Below are 22288 nucleotides of genomic sequence, written 5' to 3' on the forward strand. Positions count from 1 at the left end.
TTTATTTATTTTTTATTTTTTTAATGTGTACATGCAGGTGTAATTTATACATCTAGTATAACTAAATCTTAAATCTCACATTTAGCAAAATATTTAACTGACCAGCTAAATAGGGAGAATGAATGCAAAGGAGCTCCGCCTGCTTTGTGCTTTCACGTGATTTGATTGGCTCTTGTAATAGTAATCGGGGAATATGGACGTTTCAGCATTACAAGAGCCAATCAAATCGCTTGAAAGCACAAAGCGGTCAGAGCTCATTTACATACACACTCCAGATTTAGCAGGCTAAATGTTAAGTCTCGGGAAGAGATTTAAGATTTAGTTCAATATTTAGCTACATCTACAAGATTTAAGTTCAATCTGGGGAAAAAAATACAAGATTTAAGCTAAATCTGGGGAAAAAAGACATGTTAAAATATTAACACTTTTTTTTTACACATGGCACCCCATAGTATCGGGGTTGCAAATTTTCTGTACAGTAGCCTACCTGTATGTAGCAGGGTGTGTGGGTAACCTACTTTGACTACAGTACATTTATCGATGACGAGGGTCTATTAGGTGGGAGTTGAAAGGTCAGAGGAGTACTGTACCAGCTTATCAGGAGTGTGTATTGGTTGTTAAGGGGCGGGACAATGCTGGTGTGTCAGTTAAATCCAAGCCTGTGATGTAGATGTTTTTCTGCACCAAAAATTACTTCACAATATCAATTTCATTTCTGTAAAAACTACAATATAGCCTACTCTGTTATTTTTTTTTCTCAGTGTAAATCGCTTGTTTGTAATTTCTCTGCAAGAGAAATGGAAACTAAATCTTCTCATAGATAGTAAGCGCATTGTTTTTATTTTTACGGTATTGAGTACGGGAATTACAATTGAACTAAAAACAAAGCAACAAAACCACCAGGACTCCTGATCTGTATATAGTTTATCTTATATTTTCTTTCAGAACTGTACTGCCATAAAATAAAGTGTGCTTACTGTGTGTGTGTACATTAGCTTGTAATTTACGTGCTAGATTGAGGCTCCCCCGGTAGCGTTACATGTACAGTGCCTATAGAAAGTCTACACCCCCTTGAACTTTTTTCACATTTTGTTGTGTCAGTGCCTCAGAGTTTCAAGCATTTAAATGGGGATTTTTTTCCACTTATCTACACACCATACTCCACACTGTTAAGGGGAAAAAATTTTATTGAGAAAAAAATTACATATTAAAAATACAAAACTGAAAGATCATAATTGGATAAGTCTCTACCCCCCTAAGTTAATACTTGGTGGAAGCACCTTTGGGAGCAATTACAGATGTGAGTCTGTTGGGATAGGTCTCTACCAACTTTGCACACTTAGATTTGGCAATATTTGACCATTCTTCTTCACAAAAGCTCTGTCAAGTTCCTTGGGGAGCATTGATGGACAGCAATCTTCAAGTCATGCCACAAATTTTCGATTGGATTTAGGTCGAGGTTCTGACTGGGCCACTCAAGGACATTTACCTTTTTGTTCCTTAACCACTTCAGTGTAGCTTTGGCTGTGTGCTTTGGGTTGTTGTCATGGTGAAAGGTGAACTTCCATCCCAGTTTCAGCTTTCTTGCAGAGGGCAGCAGGTTTTTCTCAAGGACTTTTCTATACTTTACCATTAATTTTCCCTTCTATTCTGACAAGTGCCCCAGTCCCTGCCTATGAGAAACATCCTCAGATCATGATGCTGCCGCCACTATGCTTCACAGCAGGGATAGTGTTCTTTGGTTGATGCGCTGTGTTGGGTTTGCGCCAAACATCGCTTTGCATTTAGGCAAAAAAGTTCCATTTTAGTTTCGTCAGACCACAAAACTTTTTGCCACATGGCTACAGAATCTCCTGAGTGTTTTTTTGCATACTTCAAACGGGATTCAAGGTGGGCTTTCTTGAGTAATGGCTTCCTTCTTGTCACACTACCATACAGGCCAGATTTGTGGAGTGCTTGGGGTATTGTTGTCACATGCACACTTTGCCCAGTCTTGGCCATAAAAGCCTGTAGCTCTTGTAAAGTTGCCATTGGCCTCTTGGTAGCCTCTCTGATCAGTCTCCTTCTTGCTCATCCAGTTTGGAGGGACGGCCTGATCTAGGCAGGGTCTTGGTGGTGCCATACACCTTCCACTTCTTAATAATCATCTTGACCATGATCCAAGGGATATTCAAGGCCTTTGATATTTTTTTATACCCATCCCCTGATCTGTGCCTTTCAGCAACTTTGTCCCGGAGTTCTTTTGAAAGCGCTTTGTTGCTCATGGTTGAGTCTTTGCCTTGAAATGCACTACCCAGCAGAGGGAGCCTACAGGAACTGCTGAATTTATCCTGAAATAATATGAATCACTACAATTTAACACAGATGGAGGCCACTTAACATGGTGTGTGATTTTGAAGGTGATTGGTTACACCGGAGCTAATATAGGATTGCTATTACAAGGGGGGTGGACAGTTATCCAACCAAACTATTTCAGTTTTTATTTTTAATACATTTTCTACAAATTTCTAGACTATGGTTTTTTCACTTGGAAGTTGTGGGATAGGATATGTATATGTATAGATAAATGAAAAAAAAATAATGCATTTTAATTTTAGACTATAAGGCAACAAAAGGTGAACATTTTGAAAGGGGGTGTGGACTTTCTATAGACACTGTACATAGTCAGTGTTGCACTTTTATTTGTTTACTGTGCGTGTGTGTGTGTTTTTTAGTAGGGGAAGAAAAAAATACCTTAATGTTTCTTTATTGATAGTGGCGTTTATTTGAGGGCGGCCTCTATTATAAAGCTGATATATGACTGGCGAATAATACGAGGGCGGTGCCAAATTGAAGTAATACGGTATATATAAAAGGGACCAATTTCTATATATGAAAAATATAAGGAGTGTATTTTATAGCATATATTAAAAATATATGTTTTTTCCATAAGGGCAGCGCTTCAGCAGAAACATTTCGATTAGAAAACTGCACGCTGGATTTTATGCTGCAGCGAATGACACACGCAAGAGCTAACACAGTTACTCTCGTTTTAAATTTAAAATTCTTATGTTTAATTTAAATACGACATTTTGGCTGTGCAGATATTTGATATGATGTGCTTGAATAAAACTTTTGATTTGTATCTGATAGTTTGTCTTTCATTTTAATATCGATGTTGTTTAAAGTGTAACCGTCATAATGACTGCCGGCGCCAGTTTTTGGTAAGAGTATAACGGCGGCTGTTATAATTTTAAAGTGATAATTTTTGTGGCGCATGTAGAATAATATTGTCTGGCATTAGGTTTGAGTACTCGAGCACACAAAAATTTTAACGCTCGAGTACTCGAGCACTAAATGACTCGAAATTTCCACTCCTAAATAAGAACACGTGTTCCATTGTACATTTAACAGGATTTGATTAGCAACATTTTTAAACATGGCTATGTATGTGAAAGCTTGCTAGGGGGCCCATGTGAGTCAGTATGGAGAAGTTCAGGGTTGGTTTTGTGGTATTAAACAAAATCAGAGGCCACTGAATATCATTTTTTGGGGATTCATGTATTTTACGATATTGCATCTTAGAATTCATTTTGCATCCAAGTTGTGACTTTATTCTATAAAATAATGTCTATTTTGGAAAGCTATATTGAAGTACGGTATCACGTGTATTTTCATTGTAAAACATGATAACTGTTATTACATTAAATGAATAAAAGCTCACAGTTTGCTTGTTATTTGACCTCAGCAGTGTCCTCAGAGTGAAAGTACCAATATCATGTTTTTAAAAAGTTTTTTAGCTAATACATGTATTTCTTCAAAGCTGAAGGTGTTCGCCCCATGTAGTGATGGAAGGGCATGTTTGGTAAGACGTGTATACTGTACGAGTATTTTGTCAGTAGCACCCCATGGTGTCTCTCTCATGGTTTGGGGAACCTTTCACTGACATGGACTGGGTTCATCCAGTTACACTGCTAAAGTGACTGTTGATCATTAGCTGGGAATTTTGTACAACTTGATTGATTTCTGTGAACTTTCCCTATTCCTTGACACAATGTTATTGCATCTGGACTGGCCAACCCAGCCCCCTGACCTGAACCTTATTGAGCACTTTTGGAGACTGAGAAGGTGCACACTGCACATATTGTACTTGCATTGCTAATGGGTTTTGAACACACCTCCAGTCATCAGGGTCAAGACTAATAGTGCTATCAGCACTGTGTGTAACAGTAATCAGCAGTGACAGCAGGACTGTCCCTCAATCATAGCCTACCTGTTGTCAGCAATGCCACAATGTCTCATCCTTCTGTAAGGACGTCAGGTAAATATTTAATGTTTGTGTTAATTTTCTCCAAGCCATCTCTAGGACATAGTAGTAAACCCACCTAAAACAAATTATCCCTATTACACCCTTTCCTAAACAAGGGAACGCAAAACCAAGTAACTTTCACAACTACAAATCTGAGCATAGAGCAAACTGATCCCCACAAAAGAAATAGAAAGAAAGCAAGCTTGATATTACACTCTTACATTTATTGAACCTAATTGCCCCCATACACTTAACAGCAGCATCCTTTACACCACAGGTAAGTATAAATATATTTACAGTTTATAGAAAAACATTCTTTCCAGCAATATTAAAGTTCACTAGTTCTATGGATAAACAACTATCTGCACATTGCTTATTTTATACATTACCTTTCCTGTACTTCAACTTGAAATGTCTTTGTTTTTAATTATTTATTTATTTTAATTAATATTATTTTAACAAGAGTTACAACTGATCATATAACAACGGTTGTATAACAGTGTCCTATTTATTTATTTATTTATTATCAGAACACTAAAATAAGTACTTTGTATGGTAATACATCCCTAACTGGAAAGCTCACTTCCATAGCAAATCATTACATTCTACCTATGAAGTGAAAATGGGTAAGAAGACTGCAAAGCTGGCAAGAGGCATCTCTTCTTAAGAAGGCACATTCTTACTTGTCACATTTACCAATAGAAGTTTTCTACCAGGTCTCAACTCGCCCAGCAATAAAGCCTTGTTTTGCAGGCAACCATTTTGTAATTTATCGGGTTACAAGTCAGGTTAGAGCACTTAAGGTGCCTTCTAAAAGAACAGGTTACATTTTAATTTCATTTTAATTATATGTATATGACATTGATGAAGTAGACCATATGTTAAAATAAGTACGAACCTGTATAGAAGAGCAACTGTTATATTTGAGTAATTGAAACTGGAACTATTCACAATGGTTGCAAAAGTCACAGAAAGAGAGGTAAGGGAGAAAGAGGAATCTTATACTATTTGCTGTGTAAAGCCTGTCTCCAGGATCTCAAAGGTTAATGGGTGAGGATTTCATTTTAATAATTCCCTGAAAGTTAATGCTACAAAAATACATTAGTGTCAATACCAATAATATTTCCTTCATGTGTAAGAGAAGCAATGTAAGGTATATTGGTCCCCAAAAATCGTACACCTCAAAAAACTCGGTTTCAATTATGTTGGTAATGTTTTTGTAACTAGTGTGGTTAAGGGGGCAGCAGCTATGGCTCCTCCCCATTTCTCTCCCGCCAATAATATCTACCAATCTCCCTATTTAAATTCCAAGTCACGCCCTTATTCTTTGTCTTACGTTTTTCATTTCCTCCATCCTCCCTTCCTCCGCCACTGTGCTGCTACACCTCTGCAACTGCCTCTCTCTGGGGGCAAGTGAAGCTCACTTCCCAGCACTGGAGGGCCAGCCGCGCTGGCCTCGTCCTCCACCAGCAAGGCTTTCTGTGAGCCAGATGAGACCCCAACCAGATCTATCTTAACTCTTCTATTTTCCCATGGAGGTTCATCTCACCTCTATACCTCATGTGAATCTTCATGACAGCCAATGGAATGAATGCCTATTTATGCATTATAAAACTCCAGAGGAATGATGTCAAGAATCTAACCGCCACCGTTAAAACAACTTCATAAGTCACGTTTCTGATTAAAATACTGCAGGCTGATTATTACAGGACTGGGAACAGTACAAATTTACTTTTACAGCTGCAGTTACAGCTGCAGTTTTACAGTCAAGAAATTTGTAAGCTCTTGGTTATGTTAGCTCCTGGAATGAGCTAACTCTACCTTAACTGATATAACTAAAGATCAAAATAAACATACAGTATGTGTGTTGGGGCAGGTCCCAGCAAATCTCAACATGTTGATTGCCTGGAAATCTTACAGTAATCATCTCATATAAACAAAGGATATGTTTACTGTTGAAATTATTTGGCTAAAAGCTTTTTTTTTGTTTGTTTTCTAGAAGGAAGCATAAAATGTTTAAGTCAAAAAAACAACAAGAAAAAAAACTAAGAGCACATGATTGCAGAGAGCAGCTTGGTTCTCTAAATGAATGCATTCTTGTTTAGAGTCGCTTTGTTGCCGACTGTTTCATTATATATGGAGTGTTTAAAGATGAAAGCACCTCTGTGGCTTCAGGAGCTCTCTGAATGATGTCTCCAACTTCATGTGGTATACCAGAGTGTAACCAATAACCTGTGCCACTGCAACACTCTGCCCCCGAACAAATATGGTATTCCTTGTATTTACTTGCTGGCAGAGTGACCCAGGGGATTCGTGGTTTCAAATGGGGTTACAAATGTATTTAAACTTGTGAGTTTTTTTTTTTTTTTTTTAAACTCCCTTGGATGGGACGATTGAAACAGAAAATTATAGGAAGTGAATCTAAGCCACAAAAAGAATACAAAAGTTAAGATGAGAATATTCAAATCTGGGGATAAACGGGGACATCTGTCTGTACATTTGTCCGTCTTTAGGTTACACTTTTGCCTGTATCTGGAAAACCACTTTTTTGTTGTGAAACTTGATACAGTTAGTACTCGGATATACTCGGACAGTGTGACGGGCTACACCCCGCCCCAGTGTGTATTATATTATTTGTTGAATTGTTATTTAAAATGTATTGTTTGTGTGTAAAAACATGCCATTTTATTGTTATTGTTTACAGCCTGGATGGGGTTAGAATGATAAAATCGCGAGAATGCGCGGTCAACAGCAAGTGATTCTTGGTAAACTGTCTGTTAATCGCGCATTTGATAAAACCTGTGCCGAATGTGGTGGAGGGGTAAATTAGGTAACAATAAATGAGGAATCTGCCACAATATAAAAGACCTGCAGCTTTGGCTGAGTGGAGTTTGTTCAGAGCCGGAAAGAGACTAAAACTGAAAGTAAAGCTTAGATAACAATTGCTTTGTGTGCTAGTTTAGGCTAGCACCAAACTTGTTGTGTTCCATGTCTGTTTGTTTTGGCCACCATGCTGTTTTATTCTGAGTTCAGTGTTTTGTTCAAACTGTTTGTTTATTTAATAAATCCACTAAGCAGTGCATTCATATCCCAGCACTGTTGTCTGTACATTTTCCTGGCCTGACGTCACCTCACGAGCCAGCCCAGTCACATATGGTGTCATGGTGGGATACAGCACCTTCAAGACTCAGGCCAGGAGAAGTATTGAGGTTGCAATTTTTTTTTTGTTTTGAACTGGATCTCTGGATTTTTTTTTTTTTTTAATGACATATGAGACCTAGTTCTATAATCTGGGAGTTGGTCCACCGGGAAGAGGTGGGCACCTCGGATGACTGGTTCCACCTCAAGAGGCAAGCTAAGGCACCCGAGTGTCCACAGCCCAAAAAGAGGAAGCCAGAGCATATGCTGTCCAAGAGGAGGGAGGCTGGGCATCCACAGCCCAATAAGGGGAAGCGTGCTTGTCCAGAGCCCAAGAAACGCACATCAACGCCCTGGGATGCCTGCACGTCACCACCCGGGGGGTGATCGCACGTTACCGCCCGGGGATGCTTGCACTACACCGCCCAGGCGTGCCTGCACATCACCGCCTGGGGATGCAGGCACGTCATGCCCAGGCATGCCTGCACATCACCACCCAGGGATGCTTGCACTACACCGCCCGGGGATGCCTGCACGTCACCGCCAGGGGAACACAAATGTTTCTGCTGGAAATTCTAGGGCTGGAGCTCAAGAAAAGGGAGCTGTTGGCTATAGAGAAGGGGAGGCCCCTGTGTGTATTATATTACCCCCCCACACACACACATTCCTCAGTTGCAGATGTTAAATCTTCCCCTAGATCTGCAAATATGTCTTCCATACATTTATACATAAAAAATATTAAAAACGTAGTCCAAGTATATGTCTTTCTTTGAAGAAAAAGTATTTAAATGTAAATAAAAACTTGTATTAATATCATGCTTTGTTTCGAAAGTGATTACAGGAAGTAAAGAAAGGTTGTGGAACCAGCACATAAGCAGGTAGCATCAATGAGGCTTAATTTCCTTTTGGTCCTTGCACATTGCTTTGAGATAAAGTAGCTGGGTTGCCATGGAACAAATTAGAAAGAAGCAAACAGATGAGCAGCTGCACATTAAGAGTAATAGTGCTGCTGCTGATTTTAGGATGCATTATTTACATGTTGTTATGGTTTAGCCACACAAATAGACTTTGTAGCAGTTGAGTTTTGATATTTACCTAATGATTTTCAAAAGTTAAATATTAAAATTACTGTGTGCATGGTTCATTATGAATTTGTGGCAAGTGTTCCAGAACTAATATACAATAAAGGAGCCAATCACATGTCATACATGGAAAAGTCTGTGCAACATTCCTCACTGTATCAATGACAAGTAATAAAAGTATAATGAAAGTTTTGTTGTCTTAAGAAACTACTACATTTACATTATACTGTACATTATAGCTTACATATAGCTATACATTAAGTCAGTACAACGTAAACACACACACACACACACACACACACACACACACACACACACACACACACACATATATATGTATTTTTTTTTACATTATTATTATGTTTCAAAATATAAAGAAAATACAATGGAATTGGTGTCACTCACTTAAATAAGGACCCCAGCCCTCCTTCAGCACTATTCCTATATCAGTTAAATTGCTAAAACATCTTGGTTCTCTGCACTATAATTTCTGGTATTAGAGCTGTGCAGAAAAATACAATGACATTTTAAGTTCCATACAAAATAAACTGTAATTACTATGTTTGGCCACCGGGTGGCATGTGTATTTTTTTTTTCGAAAATGACATTAAGGAAACTGCAATTACAATATTTGGCATTTGGGTGGCAAGTGTGTTAGTTAGAATTAAGGTTAACAGAGTAATGGGGAAAATTAAGCTATTTGTTTTGTTTTGTTTTTTTTTAGCTTCAGTTATGTTACAGTATCAGTTTTACACCCAAATAAAAAGGAAAGAGTTTTTTGGGGGTTTTTTGGAGTATATTTTCCTAAAAAGCAGTTATCAGTTTATTTCACCAATAAATAAAAAAGAATAAAACATTGAAATAAAACATGAAAACGGTGCTCCTTCATTATTTTCTAATCCAACTTACAGATCGCTCAATATTGAAAAAAGTCCTTACACAGTAAAGTATTCTACACTGTCAACATGGCCAGTGAATAACCAAATTGCATTAATAATGAAAGATGACTTGACTGTATGCGATACTTCTACAAGCTGCTTTAAGTTTAGCAGGGGCAAAATACACATTTATTCCCAGCTGCTGTTTTTGAAATCAACAGCTTTACTCTCTGTCTGACAGCAAAAATGAAATGTTAGTGAAGAGTCTTATGCGGACACCAAAACTGCTGGCTGAACCATGTTTTAGCTGGTACAACGGTACAGTGATTAGTAGCAGTGCTTTACTAAACATTTCATTAGACGTATATCTCCTAGTGATAAAAAGGGATTTGGGTGTTACTTGTCTAAACTATCATAGACAGCTCCTAGCCAGTTTACCCCATAGAGGTGTTCAATGTTAATCTATAAGCAGAGCGGAAGAACATATACCAGGTTTATACCAACAGGTTATTGTCATTGTTAGTCTATAAAAAGCTTCAGTCACTTACTGTATGCAGTCCAACTACATGATCAATATTATATATTAAATATTCCATCTACACTTTTGGAATCATTCATTTACCTCTTTAAATCCTGTCATTTGGGTTATCTGTATTAGGGGGTGTCTTGGAAAAAACTTGATACCCCAAGATTTTTGATTCTGTTAAAAAATGTTTGACCCAATTTTATGGTCAAAAACTCTTTTCAGAAGAACGTGATAACCAACATTTAAGTAATAAGAAAAGTGTGTTTGGTCGGTAAAAGGACACAGGCTTGATTTTATATAATGACAATTGTGAGCTAACAAGTTTTTTTTGTTGTTGTTGTTTTGTTTTGTTTTTTATTTCCAGAAGACCTCTTCGTTCTTTATCATTTGCCAAGCTTACTGACTAGTAGTCCAGCGGATAAGCACATTGATTGTGCACTTTTTCACACAAATGTAAAACTTGGCATACAGCAATAGCTAGACAGATCTTGAATTGGTAAGCAAAACGATCACAAAAATGAGCAAAAATCACAGCATAATAAGATCTGTTCCATGCACATTTTGGCCTCTAATTTCTACGTCCTTGTAAAGAACTATAAAACTGCTTTGATACATGTGGAGTAAAATGATATACAAAATGGTCATTTCAAAGGTTTCTGTATTGACATTTAAGTCTTTACCCCAACCCCTTTCTTCATCAAAATTCGCAGAATGCCACAAAATGGAGTAAAACATGGAGCACCCTTTTTTTTTGCAGCCACAACGGATCAGTTCCTGGTAAATCTTTCATGCTTCGGGTAATGTCGTCCTGACAGGGCAACACATGATCCCCTCAATTTTCCAGCCCCAGCAAGCAGGGTCTGGAAATATCGACTCAGCAACTATACTTTGTCCCCAGACGTGTCCCCCTTCAGTAGATCACCCTTTCTTCGTAAAATGTTTCCAGGCATTGTTCACCTGAGATGTCAAACAGATACCATAATTTTACTAGTTATAAAATAACAGATACTAATGTATATATGAATGCCTGTGTTACAGGAGTGTTGTTTTTTTCCAACTTTTCCTTTAAGTGAATGTAACAGTAAAGTCATGCTTACTTTGTCTAACCAACTGGTGCGATCGTACGGTAGCACAATGAATCTCTCCAATACAGCCAGGCAGTCATTGGAATGTCATCAGGGGATACAGCAAGTTGTAGGGATGCAGCCATAGCTTAATCATAAGATATCCAGACATCCCATGCTGTCTTCTTGCCATGAACAGCAAATCCGGACATGTTATCACAACCAGTTATGCCATGGAACAATGGAAGTGCTGCTGATTTTCTTGGTTCCAGGGCAGATGCATATTGGTGAGCTGGTAGGTATCGGAATGTATTTCCTGTCCCAGATGCAATCCACAATTCCTCATCAGATAGCTGATGGTATGCAGCAATGGCAAGCACAACAGCATATGTGTCCACCATTCTGAGGCACTTGTGGCCTTTGTTAGCAACATCTACATAGTGCAGGGTGATTTGTGTATCAGCCTCTTCATGTGAGAATGGCGAAAGCTGGGATAGCTTCTCACAAGCTGGTACACACAAGACATCTTGGCCATCTGTTGACAAAAAAACATTATCGTCCACTTTGATCTTGATGCCATGCTGTGACAGCAGATGGCATAGTTCCGTTTTGTTTTCATCCACACTCAGGAAATTTTGCCAGTTGTGAGGCAATGGCACTGAAACAACACTGCGCCTATTACTTTCACCTCTCAAGCTGACAATTTTAGGCTGCCTTGCTTGTAAATGTCCCATACCACATCCACTCTACTCACTTTCACCAGCCATCATGAAACACGAGGCACACAATCTTCTTCGCTGTACTCTGGAAATGTTTTTGCCCTCTTTGGTTTGAGAATCTGCACTAGTGAGGCCCCATCAGAGTAACTGCTGAAACCTCTGGCTCATCAGTTCTGGTTTTGTGAAGATTTTCAAAGCACCATAAAAGATCAGACTTAGATGTCTGTCACAACCTACCACCATAAGCAATGGAAGGAGGACGTGACTGGTTTTCATGGGAAAAGACGTTGTCTTGATTCTGACATCTTATGTAAAGCCTGAGAACAATTCAGCCATTCTTTGCTGATCTGAGCTTCAGCTTAGCATCGGGAAGCACAGACATCTTTGGTCGTTATGTGAACATTGCTAGCTTGTTATGAGGAAGTATCTCATCGACTGGCTTGGTATATTCAACAAGTCTCTCTTTTACAAATGCTTGCTATTGCTTGTGTCTCACCTCTTTGATTTCATTGACAGTCTTAACAACAGACACGTTGGCAATATCTTTGGTCATCACTGACAAAAGCTACTTGCTATCCTCTGAGAATGGGTTGCCAATATCTTTAATGGTGTCCACCATAGAATACACATACGTTTTGAACTATGCTTGAAAACCAGGTACTTGCTCATGGTGTTTGCACTGTGCAGCGCTACTGTTTTCATGCTTTATTTAAATTCGTAAACAAGTCTTGTGATTTCTGGAGCACCAGTCATCCACCTCCGAAGAGCCTGTTGCCTTTGCATGCTTGTTATTTTGTTCGTGAGCCTGATCCAATGGCATGGAAGGTGAATTTCCTGGATTTAAACACTTTGGCAATTCCTATATGCATGACTCTGAGTTATTACATCTCTTGTATATGCACAGATAACCATCAGGAAAAGTTTGTACGATTCAATGTGAAGAACCATGGCATGAGATTAATGAATGACTCAGTGTACATTTGGAAGCATGATGACCTCAGGGACCTTTCAGGCTAGAACAACCAACTGTAATTCCAAAATAAGGGATCAATACTTGAACTGGAGTTTGTGCACTGCCTTTTCATGGCACCATGCATCATGCACCATGCAAGGTTTATCTGTCTTCAGAACGATCAGCTCTTCAGCAGGCTCAACATAGGCTTGATGTTGCAGAATGTACAGGGAGGCTGCCGTAACCTGATAAGCACACCTTGTACGTGTCAGACGGGCCACCTGAAGTTATGAATCTGCTTTGCCTGATGTAGCAACACCGGCCTGTGAGCATGTCTATCCAGCCACTTCCTTCCACCCAGGATTCTGCTGCTTTTCATGCTGCTACTTCAATGTGCAATCCGCCAGACATAAGCAGAAATGTAACTAATCCTAACCAAACATAAGTGGCCATGTCCGTTGAATGTTCTTGACCATTTGTAGAGTGGCTGGTCACAGGCAAGAATGGGGATCTGACCTGGGGTCAAGTGCTGTACTGCACTCTGTACAATAGTCATTGAATGTCGCATCATTGCAACTGAGTGAACTGAGTCTTCAAATAGTGGAATATTAGGGGACTGGCTATATACATGGTAGCAGACCAGGAGGTGTGTTGCCCTCATCTTTATCAGGTGAACATGAATGTGAAGTTTTGGCTTTCACTAGCCAAGCATAATTTCCTTGGATGCGTGTCTCTACCCTGTGCACATCAGCTGAAAGAGCAACAGCTGCATCTGGCAATGGTGGATGTTGTGCTGGTGCTGAAGTTGAGGGGACATTCGTGTAGAAGTGTGGAAGAGGATTCACGTGCTTTGAAGAGACAGGTCTGACAGTGACGTTGCTCACACCCACCCCGTCTATCAAAAACAGGATGTTGAAACAGTGAAATTCTAGTGCCAGGAAATGAACCTGTTGCTGTAGTTCATGATGGATTGTGGTCCATATTGTCCACAGCACCTGTAGTGAAAACTCCAGTTTACAAACTGTTTGGAACAACTACTTTCGGTTTCAGTGTATCGTTCGTATACAGCATTGGCAAGATCTGTGGACAACTGCAGTACTCTATCATATGAGCTGCAAACATGTTGTCAATCAGCCCACGTTTTCTTCTATGTGCATTCGCCATCATTCCAGTGTAGAGTGGGAGTGGGAGATGATGATTTTCAGCGTTGGTGTTTGATGCTGTTGTGCCGAATGAGCTGTGCTATGGTCTGAGCTTCAGGTCGCACTGGGGAGGCAGTCTGTGTTGTTATGTTTGGACCTCATATGAACTAATGCCAAAAGCTCTGATGGAACAGATGTATCCTGGGAGCCTGTTGTGAATGAACTGTCAAATGTGAATAAGTAATCAAACAAGTCTCTACATACAATTTAAGCTGCTCGTGCTAAACACATAGCATTACTGTGTTTACTCTTGTCAAAAGCCTCTGGCAGAACTCTCCGTGCTTCTTCATTGCTTTGCCTTTATCTGGCTGGGTGTCTTTCAAACTCATAGACACTCCAGCCCCCGCCCTTCCTGGTGTGGGGTGTGAGAATGTGTCCCCTGAAATACTGGTGATGGGTTTCTAATCCCTCGCTGCATATGTATAGATGGTGCTGCCTTTTATCCGGGTACTGCGTGCATATTGATGGCACTGCTGACTAGGGAGGTCAGTTAAGACTCCAAATAACAATCGATTATTTGGGTACACAGAAAAATATCGATTGCTCCACCCACAGACATTTTCGCTCCCCCCCGCCGTTATTATTTTAATATCATTGGTGTCCAGTACAAAATTGTGCACAACAATGGAACGCGTGGGGTAATTAAATGTAATATAGCTTTGCGTGTGGTACTGTAAGAGTACCAAATGTTGTATCAGCTATGGGCAGCACTGATTGTACAACTTACATCGACTAGATGTGGACAGTGGAAACGCGGCCCAGTTTGAAAAAAACATCATACAAAAAAAAATTTAGAAACAGTATTATTCCCAGGTTTAACAGTTCTGAAACTCCAAAGAAGCGCAAACTATATACAGTCAGTTTTTTTATAATGTGCACAATTTACATGTTGTTTGCCAGGAATACAAACTCGTTGACCTGCTCTGGATCCAGGGTGGTGCGCTTTTTGTTTACATCAAATACACAGAGACCACGTACTTACAAAGCATTTTCAAAACTGATTCACCAGTAGTCAAGAAAAGAAAAACATTCCCACTGCTTATCTTTGGCAGAAAAGCTGTAAATAGCAATGCAGGGCATTCGGAGCAGTTTCGTTGATAAACTTAAATCATGTTATTAACTATGCGAATTACAAAAATGTAATTATTTTGTTGATTATCCAGTATTTATTTCAATGTATATAATGAGCAATGGAATCGGTTGAAAAATCGATTTTTGATTTAATCGTAGCAGCTCTACTGCTGACGCTTGGGAATATGAATGTTGGAGTATACATATTGATAATATTCATAATATAAAATTAAGCACATTCAAATACTATAAATAGTAGATTAACATTTTCTTAACATTCTGAGCCCTAATTTGATCGGCTAAAGTATATTTTTCAATGTTTTATTCAATTTTGTGGCATTTTGTGAATTTTGATAGCAGGAGATGGGTAAGGTTTTTTTTTTTGGCAAAATGGTAAATACAGAAACTTTTGAAATGATAATATTGTATATCATTTTACTCCTTGTGTATCAATGCAGTATTAGATTTACTTACAAGTACCTAGAACTAACCTAAAAAAAATGTGCATGGCAGATCACATTATGCTGCAATTTTTGCTCATTTTTGTGATTGTTCTGTTTACCAGTTCAATAGCTGACTAGCTATTGCTTTACTGGTTGCTGTATGATAACCATAACATGTATGTCAACATTTAGAGCCATCTTGAGATTTAATTGGCCAATAATTAACGAAAATGGTCGAAAACTCTCCAACTGGTATACCAGTTGGAGGTACATTGAATTTTGAATTTAAATCAAGGGAAGTAATGTTAAAACTGTACAATGCATTAGTAAGACCTCATCTTGAATATTGTGTTCAGTTCTGGTCACCTCGCTATAAAAAAGATATTGCTGCTCTAGAAAGAGTGCAAAGAAGAGTGGCCAGAATTATTCCAGGTTTAAAAGGCATGTCATATGCAGACAGGCTAAAAGAATTGAATCTGTTCAGTCTTGAACAAAGAAGACTACGCGGTGACCTAATTCAAGCATTCAAAATTCTAAAAGGTATTGACAGTGTCGACCCAAGGGACTTTTTCGACCTGAAAAAAGAAACAAGGACCAGGGGTCACAAATGGAAATAAGACAAAGGGGCATTCAGAACATAAAATAGGAGGCACTTTTTTACACAGAGAATCATGAGGGTCTGGAATCAAGTCAATCCCCAGTAATGTTGTTGAAGCTGACACCCTAGGATCCTTCAAGAAGCTGCTTGATGAGATTCTGCGATCAATAAGCAAGATGGGCCGAATGGCCTCCTCTCGTTTGTAAACTTTCTTATGTTCTTATGAACAACTGGCACTATATCAGAAAATGTTCATTGTTTCAAAGTTTCACATTTGTATGAAAAAATGCACAATCTTGCCTTTTTTGCATTATCTGTAATTTCTGCCCCGTCTACAGCTGCAGAAACTATGAGTACTTGGTGAAAATGACAGAAATGAGTGCTGCACACCTTTAATGGAAGGCTTGCCAGGAAAATGCATTGTTTTCAGTAGGGTTCATTTCATTGGGAAACTGCAGAATTCTGGAGTTAGTAAGTGTGTTAATAAAAGAAGCAGAGGCAACAAGAGAGTGTGATGGAGAGCATGCACAATACAATATTAAACAGGGAAGAAGTTATAAAAATGTGCAGATACAAAATATCCCTTTAAATAAAAAAATGGATTACATTTTAATGCAATTTGTAACAATATTATCTGATAGTGGCTATTAGCTACATTAGTAGGGATGAATTTTACAAAACTATAAACAGATAGCCATAGCATGTTCATTGAGTATCTGAGAATCACAATAATTAAAATAGTAGTTCATCAAGTCAGTTTCATATTTTTGTGACTCGTTGATCTGCCCAAACTGCACAAGATGACTAAGAAGTGTACTACAACATAGCCTAGAACAAAGAAGGGTTAGGGGAGACATAAGTATTTGTAATTCTGAAAGGAGTTTATAAAGCACGCCCATAGGACGCATTCAGAAATTTACTAAATGGAAACATTTAGTAGTAGACAGAGGCACTTTTTTTACACAGACGGTGGTGTAGAGATGGGTTAGCAAGCTCTGTGGTTGCTTCTTACTCATTTGGTTCCTTTAAGAACCGACTCTACAGAGTTCTGGGATCAATCACCAGATAATCACTTTGTTTGCCATGGTTACAATATTAATATATGGCTCAGCCTTGAATGATAAAATGTGACATCTAAAAACACAGACTTGACCTCCACTATATAAAATATGAGACATTAACACTCAAAGAATCTTCAACTACATTCCTTTCTGTTATTGAATTTAGAGCTTTGCGTACACATTATATTCCAGTTACCTTCAAAACTGCCTTTCACCCACAAAAGGAACCTCACTCAGCAATAGTTCATTTCTCTGGGGACATGATGCTCAGAGTATAGAAAAAGAGTCAGTTAATATATGGGTGTGACAAAGTGTCCGCCCCTGTGTATATTATCTGTTATGTGTTTCGTGTGGTGTGTTTAAATGTTGGTGTATAGTCATTGGTACACGGGATATAAACGGGTCTGTGTAACACGAGTGTTTAAAATGTATATGTGTATTTAGGCACGAGGATTGCACAGCTCTTCACGTGCAAGTAAAATGTAGTAATATGTGAGCACGGGGAATTGCACTTTATTAATTCACGTGCTGGGATTCAAGCGAATAATTAATAGGTAATTGAATCCCAGCACATCAGTATATATAGATGCACGTTGTCACATACTCGCGGTTGGGTGTTCGGTGAGTGGGGAACGGGAGCGAGAGAAGGAGAAACTTAGATATATCAATTGCTATTGCCTGTTGGTGGGACCAGCACAATACTTGTTTATTTAAACTCACCGTGTTTGTCAGTGTCGATCCGTGCACCGTTTTGTTAGGTTTAGTCCGTTTTTGTTTCTGTTTATTCTGGCTACCAGTGCCGTGTCCTGTTTTTGTATTGTTCTAACCGTTTATTTTCTGTCTGCCTGTTAATTCATTAAATGCTGAGCGAAACCATTCACTCAGCTCCACCAAAGTCCGCCTCTGTCTTTGTTTATTTTCCTGCTTCTGGTCTGACGCCTCCCACCCCGGCCGTCTTTGTGACAGTGGGCAATAAAAGACCCCTATACATGTTGATGAAAGCGCAAGTTTAGTCAGAATGGCAAACACATATCTAGACATATGGCAAATGGACAATCTTTTATGTATCACAAAGCTCTGCTTCAATAATTTAGATAAAATGTCTATAATTAGCGCCAATTTTACAACGGTGGAAGTGATAAAAGGTGTTCTGCTTGGCTGAGTGTTTGGCTTGGTTAACCTATCATAGGAAATCATAATATCTGTCAGCGGTACCTCCTAGACAAGGCATTATTTTGTGATTTCTTATCAACTGCTGTGGTGACCCGCAGATAGAAAGCTTTTCATTCTGTTTTATGCGCTTACTTGTTTCCACTCAAATAGTGACACTACGCACATAATTCAGAACTGAATTACAATACCCATCTCATTTATAAAATGTTAAGTTTGAAAGAAAATAAACATACAGGTATAAAATATCTGATTTAGGATATCGGAATAATTCTATTACACACAGTAATTCTAAGTTCAGTGTGAATTGTTACTTCCCTGTATTTTTTTCTGTTTTAGTTTTATAATTGTCATAATTTGGTTGGAGTAATGTGTCATCAGCAAGCATAATCACAGCCATGCCAGTAACTAGCTATGAAGACACAAAGGTTGTGTCCTTGGTTGGTTTTTTGTGCATCATCAATGCTGATGCGCGTGTAAAAATTCTGGTAGAGTACACAAGACTCCTTCATTTTCTCTGTTGGTTTGCTGTGTAACATAGATTTGGAGGTTGAATAGTAAATACCAAGCAGAATACTGCCAGCTGTAGCTTGAAACATAAGTTTGCCCTTGGTAGAATGTTAGCTCTGGTTACGATGCTGATTACAAATTGTGATATGACTAAATAGGTAAACTTGGGCAGTCGCAAATGGAATCAGCAGGCCTAAGATTTTTCAGTATTGCTTCAGCGTGGGTTGCGATTTCCTGTTTTTCAAGGTTTCCTTGGTATCCATAACAGTGCTCGGAGTGACTCAGATCTGATGCATCTTTCAACAACCTGAAGAAGAAAGTAGGGTTACAGAGGTCATGGCGGTAGACATCAAGATATCTATTGCTTTCTATTTTTTTTTTTTTTTTTTTTTTAAGAATCATCACAGGTTTACACATTTTAAGTCTAATATGTAACTATAGATTAAATATAGATAAAAAAATCTAATCATGGTTTGACCATTTATTAATGTGCTGATCAATGGCAAAAAAAGAAAAGTTATTTCAAGTTTATCAAATTAAATATAAATTCCCATTTTAAAAAGTCTGTATATATGTATATATATATTATATATATATATATATATATATATATATATATATATATATATATATATATATATATGTGTACATACACATTTTTATACAAATTCGATTGATAATTTTAACCAATAAAAAGACTCCAATGAATAACTTTCACATCTGTTTTAGATTTCAGAATCAAGTGAATCATTCTTAGTTGTTTGCAGAGCACTGTATATAACCTTTGTACAAATAGCAAATACAATTTACTGGTAAATGATTTTACCATAAAATGGGTAAACAGTTTTTCACTAATGGGTCTTCAGAAAAGGAGGGCTACAAAATATATGAATAGTAACTGATTTGTCTTAACTAATTACGATACAACATTATACTGACATTTAACACCTGGCATAATCATCCACAGAAGCTGGATTCTTACAGTAGCAAATTCCAGGGTACTTTTTAGGGGAACAGTGATTTGTTAAAGTTATAAATAAAATTCATTTTGAACAACATGACAGCTGTGACAGGAGGGAACAGAGGGGCCTTGTCTCATTGACTGACAGTAATTACAGGTGAGGGCTTGATAAACAACGCTCAGCCATGTGGAAGTTGGACAACAAACTATAAAACAGTGGCATAACAACCTGTGACGCTATACATAAATAGAAACTGACTGCACCCGCCTGGTATAATTCAGATCAGCCAGTGGTTTAGAAATGTCTTTACAAGATCTGTTCGAGACTTTACAATGCTAGGGGGGGTTGAGGCATATTGGAGTGTACAGTGTTGCCTTCTTAACAACTTATACCTTCAAATTACATTTTCTTAGTGTTCCCGTTATTTTTTCAAGATGTTTCCACCGTTCTTAACAGTTCATTTTGCAAATGTTAGGTTTTTTTTTTTTTTTTTTTTTTTTTAAATAAATCTGCATTAAGATGCACTGGCTGTGAGTTAAGAAGCTTGTCTTCGGTTTCAGTTGCCTGCCAGCTGAAGTGTCTTTATATTACTGTAGTCAGCACCAACAATATCTATGGCACAGCAGTACATTGTCTGCAAAACTAAAGTGACAGATCACTAGATAGTGCTGGCTGTTACTTCTATAAAGAGGTTAGGTGGCTCTAGCCTATGATATATAATTATTTATTTATTGATTTATAGCAGGCAATTAGAAATGAAAAGGCCAAATGGCCATAATAGTTGAATAGTCAGCATGGACATTTTACTCATTGTGTTTTGTACTCTGCAGGGGCTGCCCAGCCTCCAAACAATAATAATATTCAAATGGTTATTCATGTCTGTCTTATGAGTAAGTTAGATTTAACAAATTATTATTTGATGGGTGATCTGTCTCTTGTTACTAATACTTAGACAGTAATAGCTTTGTTTTCTTTTTCTTTTTCTTTTTTAACAGGGTACAGTTTGCAGGGTCATAATGCTAAGGCACAGCATCGGTTGGACGTAACGGGATCTTCACACAGGTTCATCATTTATTCATACATCCCTTGTTTTAAGTGCGTGCAAGAGTTACCGTGAAAGTGTATACACGTTGCAGTCGTCTCAAGTGTTGCATTGCAAAGGAACTATAGTGCACGTGTATTCTTTACAAACCTGGCTCCAGTGTATATATTGCAGACCGTGTGTTTATTATACTATGGGTTATGGTCTGTGAAGCTAACCCCCCTGTTTTCACGCATCATGCATTCATCAATCCTAAAACTGCTAAAACCACATTCTGCAAACATTTCCAGTTACATCAGAATTAACCGAAATCACTTACTTTATGCATTAAGACTTGAACTTCAGTTAATATTTATTTACATTATTATACTTCACCAAGTTCAACAACTTAAAGCCCAGTACCACTATTCCGTGTGTCATTACAGCTGTTGTTGCAGCAGCCGGCCTGCTGAGCGGCACACCCACATTACGCGTGGCCGTTCCCTGTACGTGCGCTCGCTAACCCCGCCTTGCTGGCCCCGCCTCCCAGCGGACCGCAATGATTTAGAAGTTCAGGAATCCCACGTGACGTCACCGTAGGGTGATGTAATGCTTCTCTAAATAGAACATATTGTAATCTTCTCGCAGTCCAACGTGGTTCCTTCTCATACAGCGCTGCTTCTTCTCTGCACTTGTTTGGTAAGTTCATAAATGTATACTTACTCTCTCAAAACACTTAAGTGGCATGAAATAACGCATGCACTGACTGGACTTCTCAACTTTCCTTTCTTGTGATATTTGTTTTCTGTTAAAATGAGATGATTGTTATTCCTGTAAGAGTCAGTAAACAGTGATGTATCGGGGTGTGTTGCCTTAGGAACAGTGATGTAGTTTAAATGTAAACGTTTTGTTTTGCAATGAACAGTTTGTGCACATTCTGCATTAAATACACTTCTGTCGTTTTAATATACAGAATGACTACTGAATGTTGATGAAGTTATGTCTAATAATATTAGCAGGAACAAGTGCTTGCTGTCGTAAAATGTTAGTCTCTGTTCGGACTGTCAGGTACTTTTAAACCTGTTGTCTGTTTTCTAAGAAAAGTCCATTAAAGTCATTAGTATTCTTGCACGGTGCGGCAGTTGTCGCGTACAGGAGCGTGAGTTTCTTAGCTGTCCAGTATAATAATTGAAAACGAACTGAATTTAAACAGAAAGGTATCGACATAACAGAGAACGCTCTAGCAAGACAAGTGCTGGCATCCTTGTGTTTGTGTGTTATTAGTTGACATGAGGTCAGATTCATGAACTATTTTCAAACTTACACGTAGTGACAGTTACTGCTTTTTATGCGCTCAAAAACATTAACTTTAGCACAATGCTTTCGCACTTTTTAATGTCTACACAGCGGTAGAGTAGATGTTGTTCAGCACCATGACGCACACAGGTTGCTCTCATTACCTGTCGGTTTTCCCTCCCGTTCTTAAAATTTAGGTCATTGTCAACCATAAAAATGTTTCCTCATACTCGCTATTTTTAATTTTTTTTTTTTTTTTTGTTGTCATCAAACCCATTATTTACTATACAGTAAATAGAAATTATAA

The 22288-nt window shown here is 38.3% G+C and overlaps 1 protein-coding gene across 2 annotated transcripts in view; it reads left to right on the forward strand.

Annotated features, from left to right (window-relative positions):
* Positions 1-21324: 21324 nt before the first annotated feature.
* The window catches only part of creb5b (cAMP responsive element binding protein 5b), a 140606-nt gene continuing 139642 nt past the window's right edge, over positions 21325-22288 (forward strand). Inside the window, exon 1 of one of the 2 annotated variants that reach the window (XM_041249038.1) lies at positions 21325-21384. The gene's annotated coding sequence lies outside the window, so the exon portion shown is untranslated. The remainder of the gene's footprint in view (positions 21385-22288) is intronic. The other variant, XM_041249037.1, reaches the window with a different exon arrangement.

Source organism: Polyodon spathula, chromosome 4, assembly GCF_017654505.1.
Source record: "Polyodon spathula isolate WHYD16114869_AA chromosome 4, ASM1765450v1, whole genome shotgun sequence".
NCBI classification, from domain to species: domain Eukaryota; kingdom Metazoa; phylum Chordata; class Actinopteri; order Acipenseriformes; family Polyodontidae; genus Polyodon; species Polyodon spathula.